This window comes from Hibiscus syriacus, unplaced genomic scaffold, assembly GCF_006381635.1.
Source record: "Hibiscus syriacus cultivar Baekdansim isolate YM2019G1 unplaced genomic scaffold, ASM638163v2 tig00111837_pilon, whole genome shotgun sequence".
Classification (NCBI taxonomy): domain Eukaryota; kingdom Viridiplantae; phylum Streptophyta; class Magnoliopsida; order Malvales; family Malvaceae; genus Hibiscus; species Hibiscus syriacus.
In genome coordinates this window covers 2,409,085-2,423,340 of record NW_024063194.1, presented here as the reverse complement: position 1 = coordinate 2,423,340, position 14,256 = coordinate 2,409,085, and positions in this window count along the sequence as shown.

Genomic DNA, 14,256 nt, shown 5'->3' with positions numbered 1-14,256 from the left:
TGATGAATTGGGATAAAATCTGGGCATTTGTATCAGGGAGTATCGATATTGATGGGGGAATATCGATACTACCACTACAATATCGATACTGAGGCTACCTGATATCTAAATTGGGCCAATTTTTAGTAAACAAAAGCCATTTTAGATACTGATACTCATGGGGTTTCGATACTCTTGGCCCAATTTTGAAACATTATATTCTAAATTGGGCCAATTTATTAGATCATTAAATAGAGAATTTCATCTGTTAAAAGTTAGCTTTGTGCAAATTTCAAGGAAAGAGTTTCGAAACTCTTGGCACAATTTTGAAACATTATATTATAGAAACTTTTGGAGTTTGGATACCTTTTGAAAGTTTATAAAATTTAGGAGTGATTCTCGAAACTCCATATTTAGAAGCTTAAAATTGCTCTTTTAAACCCTATATTGATAAAACTTTGCTAATCGGTCTTTGTACATGACTTTTAAGCAATAACATAATAATGATAAAAATGGTATGTTTAATATAAAAATTAGCCATGTAGTAAATATAATAAGAATTTTAAGATGATTGTTATTTAAATCCTTTATTTTTGAATAATTATTAATTTTGTCCTCAAACTATTTTAATATTACTAATTGACCCCTAATTTAATATTACTAGTATAATATACAATTATTTACACTTTAATCTCTAAACTTTTAAAAATCAAAATTTGGTCCTTAATCAATAATGACTTCTGAAAATGTTTAATAATGATGATTTTAGTAGGTTTTGACGTTGATATGAATGTGTGAAATATTAGTTGTTTGACTGATTGATTTGGTTTTTAATTTTAACTTAATTATATCCTCAACTTAGTTTTCAACTAAACTTAATCAATGGTGTTACATTTTGTTAATAGATCCCATTTTAATGAATTATTGGTCTAAAATGAGGTCCATTGCATGTTTATATGTTGCATATTCCACCTAGGAGTTAAATGATGTTCGTTATATGTGACTTGTAATTAATACGATCTAGTTGTTTTTCTCTTTTAGTCATAAAGATATCTAAAAAGCTCTAAGGATCTAAGGATCTTAAAATAATCATTGAATCCTCCAATGAAGAGGATCAAACAATAATTAATCCTCATACTCATCAAAATTCCCTAATGGTCCTCTAAACATACCTCCGATTGACCTTATTCCGACAAAATACTTTTAAAGCATGACTAAATGTTCTAGGAATTCATGAACACTACGAAATAGTCTCAAGCTAATTTGGTTCCTTCCTTTGCTCATGTTTCTAGTCCATGAGCTCCTATTGATAATTTAACTTAATTTTGAGTCTATATGTTTATTGGTATTGATGATGCATAACCTAAATTCGTCGCGTATTGTCCAGAAAAAACATCGAAGATCCTTAATAAGAAACTCCAGTGTTTCAATGAACACAAACTTGAATGAACCACATCTTTAATCTCCAATGAAGCTAAGAACTTGTGGAAAACAAACATTTCTAATTGTTTCGAAAGAGAAGGTGACATGAGATTTCTTTATTAAGAATTCAAGAAAAAAGTACATTTGTGACAACTTCTTAGCTGAGAGACGAACGAAGTTTCTACACCTGAAGCAAAGAAATTGATCGATGGATCTTTAAGAATTCTATAATCTTTGTGGCTATGGTTCTAAATATCTTAAGACTAAAGAAGACAAGTGACATATGTTTTTTGATGGCTTAAATGATGAATTATGCAATTTGTTCTTTTTCTTGGGAATATCTAATTTCTGTGAGCTTGTGAATCAAATTATTCCCATTGATTATGCTCAAAAAGTCTATGAAAGAAAAACTAGTATTCCCCAAAAAGAAGATAAGAGGTCGAGAGAGTTTGTTAGCTCTCCGTTACATCAGAATAAATGTAAAGATTAAGAACATGTTCAATCTTACTTTAGTCAACCTTTAAAAACTAATCATGTCTCGAAACCTCAGTCAGTAACTTGATTATCTCCTCGAGCTGCCTCCTTTAAGAATATTTATGGTTCAGTTAGAGGTTCTGAGGCTCATTTGTGTAATTTTTGTTAGAGATGACATTCGGGGAAGTGTCGACATAGTTAGATTAGGAAGAAATTAGCATACAGAACCCTTGTTGATAGAGTTACTTCTTTATGGAAACTTGAAGGGGAATTTGATGTGATCGATCTTGGCCATGTCTTCTTGTTAAGTTTAAAAGTGTTGATTATAGAATAAAATTTCAAACAAAATATCTGTGGGAAATTATGAATAATTATGTCACAGTGAAAAAGTGGAAACCTAACTTCTCACCGACTGATGCGTGCAATAATATAGCGATAATAAGTGTACGTGGGTGGGTGTGAGATGAGCTCCCAAACCTTGAGAGATTCGGGCTTCATGATTTTTGTCAATTTTGTTAGGAAGAGGATTCATGTTTCTTTTCTCAAGCAAGTGTTTTAGGTATATGGTGTTGTTTTGGATGTGTTCATTGCATATAAGAGTTTGAAAAGAAAATTCTTGGGCTCTACTTTTGCTTTCATTAGGTTCAGAACTAGACTTGAAGCAATCTTGGCGGTTAAGAGAGCTGATCGAATGGTGTTGGATGGCTTCAAGATCAGAGTCTTTCATGAATATTTCTCTGATAGTCGTAGCAAGAAGGTAGAGGTGGTTTGCAGTCGTAACAAGGTTTGGAAGCCAGCTTATAGGATTGCTAGGTCGTCTAAAGAGGTTGAGGGAGGTGCGTTGACAGAAGGTGGGTTGTCGGTTCAGAATTATGTTAGTCAGCAGGTTGGGATTCATAGTGGTTCTGCTGTAGTTGTTCATGTTAGGGTTCCTGATGAGTGCGAAGCTAGTTCTTCTTCTATCCCTTCTGTGGATAGAATGAGTGTTATTATTTCTAAGAGTGAGCTTTCTTGGAGGGAAAGTAGCTTGGTTGGCAAAGTTATGAACATGTTTAATAAGAATGTTATTAAATCAGCTTTCAAAGCTGAAGGTTAGGATGTTAAGGTTAGCTATTGGCATGATCGTTTGCTTATTATCCAATTCAAGAATGTTATAGATTGCCAGACTTGTTAGTTAAAAAGAGATGATTGGATTCGATCTTGGTTTGATGAGTTGGATTTGTTGGAGGGTTATGATAATAGGCTTAAATTTAAAGTGTGGGTCTCTCTGAAAGATGTTCCTCCTTCTATTTGGAGTGTTCAGGTTTTCAACGTTATTGGAAGCTTGTGGGGAAGAGTGATTAAGATAGATGAAGATATTGCTAATCGAGTTAGGTTTGATGTTGCTAGAGTTTTGTTGGAAGTTCACTCCATATCATCTATTCTAGATAAATTCTCTATTTTCGTTGAAGGTAATTTATTCTCCATTATCGTTCAATCTGAAGTGCAGGAAAAAGCGAAAGACATTCTCGATGGAACCAAGGTGGATGGTGGAGCGTTGTGTACGGAGGTTAAAGAAGGTTCAAATTCTTCTGTCTTCAAGGTGGTGGGTACTGCAGGAGGTGGTCTCGTGGGGGTATTGTCACGCAAGAACATGGAAAGATGGTGTGTCAGAGGTGTGATGAAATCAATGAATTTTTGGATGATAGGGGACAGCATGTAGTTGATAATGTAGATTACAGGAATGCTTTGGGTGTAGGGCTCCATGTTGTGCCTTTCTCCTCTGTTAATGGGCAACGCGAGCAGCTTGTTATTGACGATAAAATCAATGACTATGGATGTTGAGGGATAGAATATAGTTGATAACGTGGTAAGCATGAATGCTTTTGGTGCAGGGCTCCATGTTATGCCTTTCTCCCCTGTTAATGGGCTACGTGAGCAGCATGTTATTGATGATAGTGCTGGTTTAATTAATATTAATTAGGGAATGGATCTAGCATGGGCGACTCAACCCATCCACACCATCACTAGGCTTTTTGACGTGGCGTTTGACGAGGTGTCTTCTCTCCTCATGTTGGATGAGGAATATCCGGTAGCTAATTGTGTTATCAATTCTGGGAGTTCTCTTAAGAGGCCTATTATCCCCAGTTTTTTGGATGTTGGTAGAGTTTCAAAGGCTAGAAGAAGTTGGGCGTGTGGGGTCAGTCTGAGAGCTTAGGATGTCGGGATGGTAGGTCAAATGTTTGATCGTAGGTGTCGGGATGGTAGGTCAAATGTTAGAAATAGACGCAATCTCGTTGGAGGCAGCGATGGAGTGTATAATGAGGGAGTTCGAGGTGAATATGATGAAGCGGAGTTGGCTCTAGTGGTTGTCGTTGCTTTGGGGTGGAATTTGCAGGGCTGAGAAGGTTTTCGTTTTTCATCAATTGGTTTCTCTAGGGAAATCTGGTTGGAGTTTAGGATGCTTCATCTTTGGTCGTTTTTGCTTTTACTAAGGTTCGAGTGTTTATCTGCGCTTGAGCTTAGTTTGAATCTGGTTTGATGAGCTGTTTCAGTTTTCTTTGATTTTTGGTTTTATGCTTCTATCATTGTTGAGGTCTTGGCAGCTTATGGATTCTGAGAGCTGTGGTATAGATTATGCTAAGTGAGTCTTTCTTGGTCTTTCAGTTTGTTTTATTCTAGCTCTGGTTGTTGTTGGTGTTTTGTTAGAGGTGTTGGCTCGTTTCTTTGGTTGTGATGTCTGTGTTTGGTCCCTCTTTTTTCGATATTCCTTATTATGGTTCGTCTGGTTTGGTTTTTTTGTACTGCTGAGGAAATTGATGTAGGGATGGTTATGGATTGTGTGATGTAACCTTGTTGTATTTTGTTCTTACCATCTCAAGGTACACTCTTTTTCCTCCATTTAGGATTAGAGAGGTTTTTTAATGAGGTTCTCAATACGGTTTACTTTATTTTATCTTTTAATACAAAGTATCATCTTTCAAAAAAAAGTGTAAGTATACATTATCGTATCAATTAATAAAGTGGATGCAATTTATTACATCCAGTTATCATATTCCATAGAGACTAATATTCCTCAAAGAATTGTCATAGCAGTAACTAAGTAAAATAATAGATATTGTGAAGTTGGTTTTGTGAACAAAACAATAAGAATATAAAACCAAAATAGAATGAGAATGAAGGGATGAAGGGAATCAAAGCAATGACAATGAAAGTAGTAGATCGAATCAAGCTAAAGATTGTGACAATGTTAAAATCAATCATGCAATCAATGATGTCCCAGTAATAAGATTGATTCTCATAAAATTTACTTAGTGTGTTTACCTCTCTCAATGGATTTGACCTAGAAAATCACACCAATGTTATATCTCTTTATCCACTCATAATATGTATGCTAAAACAATCAGTTAGCTAAATCTCTCTAAATTAAAACACTATTATCACAGTCTCTGATGTTCCTTAAAATGTCACTCACCTCTTGATTTACAGACTAGGAAAATATATATTTCTATACTAAATGCCTTAATAAAACTAAGAAAACACCAATTAAATCAAAGGGAAAAATTAATACAATCATGAAATTCATAAAATAGAATTAAAAATATAAACATAAAAGGTTTAAAAATCCCACACGGATTAAAGAGTATTTCAACTAAGTATAAATAATCCCATCTCAAATTCATCTCATTGTGCTTATTGATGTTTTGGCCGATCATTAGCCATAATTGATAGTACTGTAAAAAGCATGCAATTCTGACCATACTATAAGCTTATTGTGTCCCTAAGTTGTGCATGTCATACCATTTGTCCCCACATTTCAATGTCATTGCATTTCATTTAGAGTAAATATGTTGACGTATTGCATTTGCATTTTAATTCATTTTCTCCTTAGCAGCACTTTAAAGGGTCGAAAGACCTGTGACTGATGTATACCTTAGTCTTGATTAAGTAGGAACATGTCGTCGCCTTGTTCAAAGGGAAGCTTATCACCGTGATTGTTTATTGGAGGATATTCTAGAAGCAAAGAGGTTATGCTAAGTTGGCTCATATTCTAGAACATGTAAGGAAGATCACGCAAATTTCATGAAGGAAAGTTATACTATAGATGACCCTATGTAAGGAGATAAGTATATCTTGATAGGGAGCAATTCTTCCCTTATGTAAATACCAATACTTTATCTTTCAATCATCCCTTCCATTAGCACCAAAGCCATGTACATTGCATGTAAGTAAAACTCTGGAGCGCCTCAGACAACTGAGCACAATGATGTCGACTGGAGAGCAGTTGTGCTGAGTACCGAGCTAGAAGGAATAAATTTTTTGATGTTTATTGTTATTTTCTCTTTCTGTTTATATACTCTTAGTATTCAACTAGTTTTTATTTTATTTTTTCCTTACTGCGGTGATACTTTTTGGTACGACCATAGTGCATGACCATGAGCTATCCTAGTGATCTACTTGATTTCAATCATGAACTTAAAATAACTCTAAGCCAACGGAGGCAAGCTCATGCCCAAGTTAGGAAAGACATGGTGCAAATTTCGATCCATAACTTTGTGGTCCTCGCATTAGTTGACCTTCAACCTAGAGTTTTGTACCTCAAATAGGCAACATCGAACTTTAACCTGTTATGTTTCAGATGCTCAACTTTAATGGGCAATATGTTGAAATAAGGTTTGAAGTTTTTCCCTAAAAAATCAGTAATAGTTTCTTCAATACTCAATATCCCTAATCCAATTTAACTTGTTCATAATAATCAGTCTTAAATTGTTACAATCAAATTACTCTTTCCCAATAGTCTTCTATCAGAATAACCCTAATCAATAGTTATATCTTCGTTATCACCGTATTTTGTTTTCATAGCATCGAATTTAGAGTTAAATGTCAACACATTGCATTTTGCAATTGTAAACTCATTTTCGCATTTTTCATACTTTAAAAGGTCAAAAGGCATGTGTTTAATGTCACTGTCTAAGTTTTGAAGGAAGCAGTGATTGTTCCACCTTGGACACAGATCAAGATATTGTTGAATCAAAATAGAGTAAAAACTCTAATTGATCGAGAAGAAGAAAAAACTCTTTAGAATAATCTCACAAAATTGCAAAAGGGAAGAACTCTTAAGAAAGCTTTCAAATGCTTATAATTAAGCTTTGATTGTTGGATGATAAAACTCAAATACAAGTAGTGTATTTATAGGTTACAAGAAACAATCTAAACCACTCATTAAAATAAGCACTAAATAATCTAAACCATTGAAATTAAAACATGAGAAAAATACTTAATTTTCACCTAACTAAATTGATGTAAGCAATGACATCAAAACTAAATTGATGTAAGCAATGACATCAAATTAATTTAGGTGTGAACTTATTTAGGCTAATATTGAATTTTCAACACTCCCTCTCAATGTTAGCCTCCATTCTTTGAATCACGCCATGCTGACGACGGAAATGTTCAAACTTTCCAACACTCAAGCTTTTTGTAAACAAGTCAGCAATTTGCTCATCTGTCTTGATTTGCCTCATCTCAATCTTTTCTTGCAAAACTTTTTCCCTAACAAAGTGGTAATGTACTTCCACATGTTTAGTTCTTGCATGAAAGACAGGATTCTCCGCCAGCTGAATTGCCGATTGTTGTCACAATACAACGAAATTGCATAATCTACTGGTTGATGTAGATTATTCATCAACTGTATCAACCATGTACTCTCTTGAGCTGCCATTGTTGCTGCTCGATACTCAGCTTCAGTGGTTGACAATGATACCGTTGGTTGTCTTTTGCTACACAAAGAAATTGTTCTGGAGCCAAGCTTAAACACATATCCAGTTGTTGATCTCCTGGTGTCATGATCTCCTGCATAATCAGCATCACAATAACCAACTAGCTTGCAGTCTTCACCTTTCTTGTACAAAAGACCATAGTCAATTGTATTCTTCACATATCTCAGTATTCGTTGAACTGCTTCCAAATGAGGCTTCTTTGGATTTTGCATATACCGACTCATCACACCAACTGCATAAGAAATGTCAGGTCGGGTCAAGGTTAAGTAGATCAGACTACCTACCAATTGTCGATACATTGTTGCATCTTCCAAATCTTTTCCTTCATATGCACACATTTTGATATTTGGTTCTATTGGCGTTGAATTTGACTTTCATTCGAGCATTTCAAACCTCTTCAACAAATCTTTAGCATATTTCTGTTGACATAGATATATCAACCTCTAGACCAAGGAAGTGCTTAAGTTATCCAAGTTCCTTCATCTGGAAACGAACTGATAAATTCTCCTTCGTCTGAAGAATTTCTGCCTCATCATCACCGGTTATGATTAAGTCATCCACGTACACTAGCACGATAGCTAGCTTACCTTCATTGGCTTTGACAAACAAGCTAGAATCTGCAGGTGTTACTGAATAACCATTTTTCGTTAGAAATTCAGCAATCTTACCATACCACGCCCTAGGTGCTTGTTTCAATCCGTAGAGTGCTTTTCGCAGCTTACACACATATTCAGGATGATCTTGACTCTGAAAACCCATTGGTTGGGTCATGTAGATCTCTCGATCTAGTTCTTCATGAAGAAAAGCATTATTCACATCCATCTGCCACAAGTTCCAGTCTTTGTTGGCTGCAAGTGCAAGTAAGACTCGTACGGTTGTAAGTTTCACCACTTGACTAAATGTTTCATCATAGTCTAGTCCATACTGGTGAGAGAAACCACGAGCTACCAATCGCGCTTTGTACCTCTTGATTGAATGATCTGGACGGCGCTTTATCTTGTAAACCCATTTGTAAGATATGGGTTTCACATCTTTTATCTTTGGTACAATATCCCAAGTTTGATTTTGTTGAAGTGCATCGATCTCTTCTTTCATAGCTGTCATCCACTCAGAACTCTTCGATGCTTCTTCGAACGTCTCAGGCTCCGTTGCTTCTTCAATTATGCCTGCATTGGCATATTTGGGATTTGGCCTTCGTATTCTTGTTGACCTTCGGAGTTGAGATTGTGGAATTGATTCTTCTGTTTCACTAGGCCCACCTTCTTCGTTTGGTTGTTGATACACGCCAGTTTGCCAAGGATTCTGAGTCACTCTTTGTTCGACATCATCGCCATTTAGATCTTCTAATTCATCTGAACTTGTTTGGAGTTGAACAGCATGCTCCACCATCTTTTGTTGTAGCTTGTCTCCAAATTCTCTCGAATCTAGCAACACCTCCTTCTCTGAGGACTACCAATAAGATGCTTCATCAAATACCACATTTCGTGACGTGTAACATCTTCCACTAATTGGATCAGAACATTTCCACTCCTTTCTCTGGCTGTCATATCCCACAAAGATACATCTAACAGCTTTCTTGTCAAATTTGCTCCGTAAATGATCAGGAACAAACACATAACATACACAACCAAATACTCGAAAGTAGCTAACTGTAGGTTTTATGTTCCATAGTTTCTCAAAGGGTGAAACAAATCCTAACCTTTGTTGAGGAAGTCTGTTGATCAAAAAGGCTGCAGTCCTCATTGCTTCAGCCCAAAACCTTCCAGGTACATTCTTTGCATGTAGCATACTTCGCCAAATTTCTGCAAGATATCGGTTTTTTCTTTCCGCTACACCATTCTGTTGTGGCGTGTTGGCACAAGTGTACTGATGACGTATTCGACATTCCCTTAGGTATTGAGAGAACTCGTTTGATCTATATTCTCCTCCGTTGTCTGTGCGCAAGCAACATATCTTCTTTCCCACTTCTCCTTCAGCTGAGTCTCTGAACTCTTTAAACTTTGAGAAAGTATCAGATTTTTCTTTCATAAAGAAAACCCACACATACCTGGAGAAGTCATCAATGAATGTTACCATGTACCGCATACCGCTAATTGATTGTTGCTTAACCGGTCCGAACACATCAGAGTGAACCAACTCCAACGGTTCTTTTTCTTTAAACTTCGACTCGTCATATGGTAATTGGTGTGCTTTACCATACTGGCATCCCGCACAGACCGTGTCTGTTCTCACGTCTAGTTGAGGAAGCCCCCTTAAGCATCGACTTTTTCACCATCACACTTAGCTTGGAATAGCTAACGTGACCTAACCGCCTGTACCATAGATCTGATGTCTCATTTTTCCTTGTCCTGTCTACATATGCAGACTCTGCTGACATCACGTAAATTGATTCCAAACTTCGTCCCTCCATTGTTGGTGTTTCTGAGATTTTGACGTCACGATAAACCTTCACGCCTTGGGGACCAAATAAGACATAATGGCCTGATGATGTTAGTTGAGCCACAGATAGCAAATTTTTCTTTATTCCTGGGATATGGTAAACATCTTGGAGTTGCACCTGGTTAGTATTATATCGAGGCGTAACTATTGTCTTACCGATGTGAGTTATCGGTAACCTTGAGTTATCAGCTGTCACCACCACACGACCTCCATTATACTCAGACAGGTTTTGTAACTTCTGCTTCTCACCCGTCATATGATTTGAGCAGCCAGAATCTACGATCCAATCATTCTTGTAGTCAATCCGTTCTGGTGTTGTTACCGTGAGAGCTAATTCTTCTTCCTCCGTAGCAAATAATGCTTCAGCATCCCAACCATATTCACTATTCTCCTTCGAACAAGAAGTAGCAGTATTACTTTCAACAGGCTTTTTCTTGGTCCAACAGTCTTTTGCCATGTGACCCATCTTCCCGCAGTTATAACACTTGCCATCGAACTTTCTACTATTATTGCGATTCTTGGATGCTCCCCCTGAATGAGGGCCTCCCTTTCCTTGGTAATTTTTCACCTTGTCACCATCCTTTTTAGATCCACTACCAGTATACCGTTGAAAAGTGCCTCTGCTTTTGCTGGTGTAGAGCGCTTCCTCTTCACCCTTCAGCGAGACTCCTCCCATTTGCTTGGCCATGGCTTCTTGACCTGCAAGCAAATTTTCGAACTCAACAAGCGATGGCTGTGTCGGCCATCCCTGTACAGCGGCAACAAACCCTCGATATTTGAGTCTCAAACCATGGACAATTATTCTTTTTATCATGGCTTCCCCAATAGCAGTTGTCGGATCTAATTCTGAAATTTCGCGACATATCGACTTCACCTTGTGAAAGTATTGGGCAACCGCCATGTCGCGTTGCGCCATTGATAGAAGTTCATTCTCGAGAAGTTGCAATTTTGTATCGTTCCTCTTCGAAAAGAGTGTAACAAAAGTGTCCCATGCTTCCTTTGGTGTTTTAGCATCCCGAATGTGCTCCAACATTTCTTCTTCAATTGTGGTCTTTAAAGCAAACATTGATTTGCCTGCTTTAATTTTCCACTTTCGCAAGATTCCATTGGCATCTTCTGTCGCCGGTTGTGTAACTTCACCACCACCGACAACCTCCCAAAGGTCTTGACCTTGTAAGTATGACTCCATACATGTTGCCCGCGTGTTGTAGTTTTTGTTGTTGAGCTTCTTGATCCCTCCAACTACTTGAAGATCACCCATCTTAACGGCAAGGCTTTGACTACACCGAACAAGCTTGAGTAACAAACGTGCAGAGTACTAAATTACTCTAAACACAAAGAAGCTCCACAAGGTTTGTAATAACCCCGACAATAACTCAATAAATATTTTCTGATGTGGAAGATCAGTTAAAAACAGCAGCCACAGAGCATACTCAGAATTTCAAGAGACCTTAAAAACGTGGCTCTGATACCAATTGTTGAATCAAAATAGAGTAAAAACTCTAATTGATCGAGAAGAAGAAAAAACTCTTTAGAATAATCTCACAAAATTGCAAAAGGGAAGAACTCTTAAGAAAGCTTTCAAATGCTTATAATTAAGCTTTGATTGTTGGATGATAAAACTCAAATACAAGTAGGGTATTTATAGGTTACAAGAAACAATCTAAACCACTCATTAAAATAAGCACTAAATAATCTAAACCATTGAAATTAAAACATGAGAAAAATACTTAATTTTCACCTAACTAAATTGATGTAAGCAATGACATCAAAACTAAATTGATGTAAGCAATGACATCAAATTAATTTAGCTGTGAACTTATTTAGGCTAATATTGAATTTTCAACAGATATCACCGTAACCATTGAGTGAGAAGATAATATTATAGAAACCAAGTCGTTATACTGAGCTGACCCTTATTTTAGAAGATTGTACAGAGGATCACACATTGTGCATGAAAGAAAGCTATATCTCGATGAAGCCTATACAAGACGAATTTCACACTTGATCGAGGAGCCTTCTTTTCGCTCATCCTTAGATGCTCTCTACTTGATCATATCTGATCACCTTCCCTTGCATTCTGATGCCATGTCCATGGTGTACTAGACCTCTTTGGAGCATCTCTGACGACCGATCGCACTAACATAGACTACGAAAGCGGTTGCGCATCACACCAAGCTACAAGTATCACTTCTTAGCTTCTCAATAAGGATATTAGTTGCTTAGAGTGGTTTTTCTTAAACTCTATTATTTTTATTACCATTTATTTGTGTTTTTTAGGATGGAAGTTATCTTAAACATCATCTTGATTTGTTATCTATATCAAGTCTTCTTTTATTTGCGTTAATCTGTTAATTTTGGGAAGTAATGAACACAAAAGTTTCATTGCGGTGACATATCTAGGCATCATCCATATCAACAAAATTTGCTTAAGCCACAACGTAAGTTGGGCAGGATTGTGGGCACAATGAAATAGGTGTATAGCCTGGAAGGGAACAATACTTAGCTTATTGAGTCTCAATAGATGTAAAAAATTAGCTATGCTTGTTCCATTTATGTTAACAATCAAAATATCTTTACCTGTTTCCTTGTGTGCCTTGGTTGTGTGAAGTCTTCTTATAAGTGCTCTCCTCTATCCATTGCTTAGTTATTTATTTTATTTTATTGTTGTTGCATTATTTTATATTCACGTCCAACTCAACCAATCTACTTTTTATTCTTACTTAACAAAAATTACACTGAAAACAACAGTAGATATTTTATATCATTCCCTTTGGGATCGATATCTTTAACCATGAAGATATCTCTATTCTTGCATCTACAGGGGTTCGCTTGCACCCATTTTAGTGACATCTCACCAGCGATCAAGTTTTGGCACTGTTGCTAGATAATGGCTTTATTAATGCTATTTATTGTTATTTTTCCTTTTCTATTTTATTTTGATTTATTTTAATTTTGTAAACTAACTTGGATTTATTTTCTTTCTTTTATTGCGGCGATAATGTATGTCCAGGAGCAACCCTGATGGCATAGTCGATTCTATTCCAGAACCATAATGTATTTTTAGAAAAAGGAGATGAGCTCAAAGAGTGCGAGCTATGACACAAGAGACTATTAGGAATTTCATTTTCCCTGTGCTAGAGATTATGCTCTGATAATGTTATAGCAAAGTGCAAGCATATACTATCGTATTCAATTAATAAAGTAGAAGCTATAAAAGTTTCAGATGTCGAATCCACGGAGAGCAAAACATGTTACACAAGAGTTGTGTGAAAAGTGTTAAAAGATATTGTTTGGAATGTTGAAATAAAAAATAACTAATAGTTGGGTAATTCAGAATGAGAAATGTCAAGCAGTGCTACAGCATTCAGAAGAGCATTAGATCAAAGATTAAATGGATACAGACGGTATATGGTAGTGTTTACCAGGGGCGGATGAACTAAGCCCCCTAGGGGTCAAGTGCATCCCCATTATTTAGGGAAAAAAGTGAAATTTAGTATAATATGTTAAAGAAAAATGGAAAAAATAAAATTTTTTGCACCCCATTATTTTTAAGAAAAGAAAATTAAAATTTTGGACCCCCATTTATAAATTTTTGGATCTGCCACTGGTGTTTACTATGGTTATGCTCAAAACATTTCATTTATGTGTCACAGAAATATTAACAACATTTAATTAACAAGAATCAACCTTCATTTTTTCAAGTAACTAAGGGCATCTCCAATGCTGCAATAATGTGGAGATATCTCCACTTTGGAGTGTTCCAACCCCGAGCCAGATGCATCGTTATAGTGAAGATTTGCTACAGTATAAAAATACATTGAAATTAGATAAATAATTATACTAGTTTTTTTGTATTTTTTCTGATTTTTTTTATATTTGTAAAATTAATATTATAATAGTTAAATATTATGAATAAAGTAAAGTTGATGGTAATGTAGAGATAGCACTGGAGATGAATTACTGTTTCATCTCTAGAGTAGAGATAGAGATGCTCTAGAGTAGAGATGAGGGCTGGAGATGGCCTAAGCAATGAACAATGTAGGACCATTAGGAGTATAAATTTCGTTACGCTAACTTTGCTTTTCACAAATACCAAAGTTGATCAAAAGTTATATGAAATATCTGTACCTTATATTTCTAAAAATAATAGAGTATCCATAAATAAAGATATTTTTTTCTA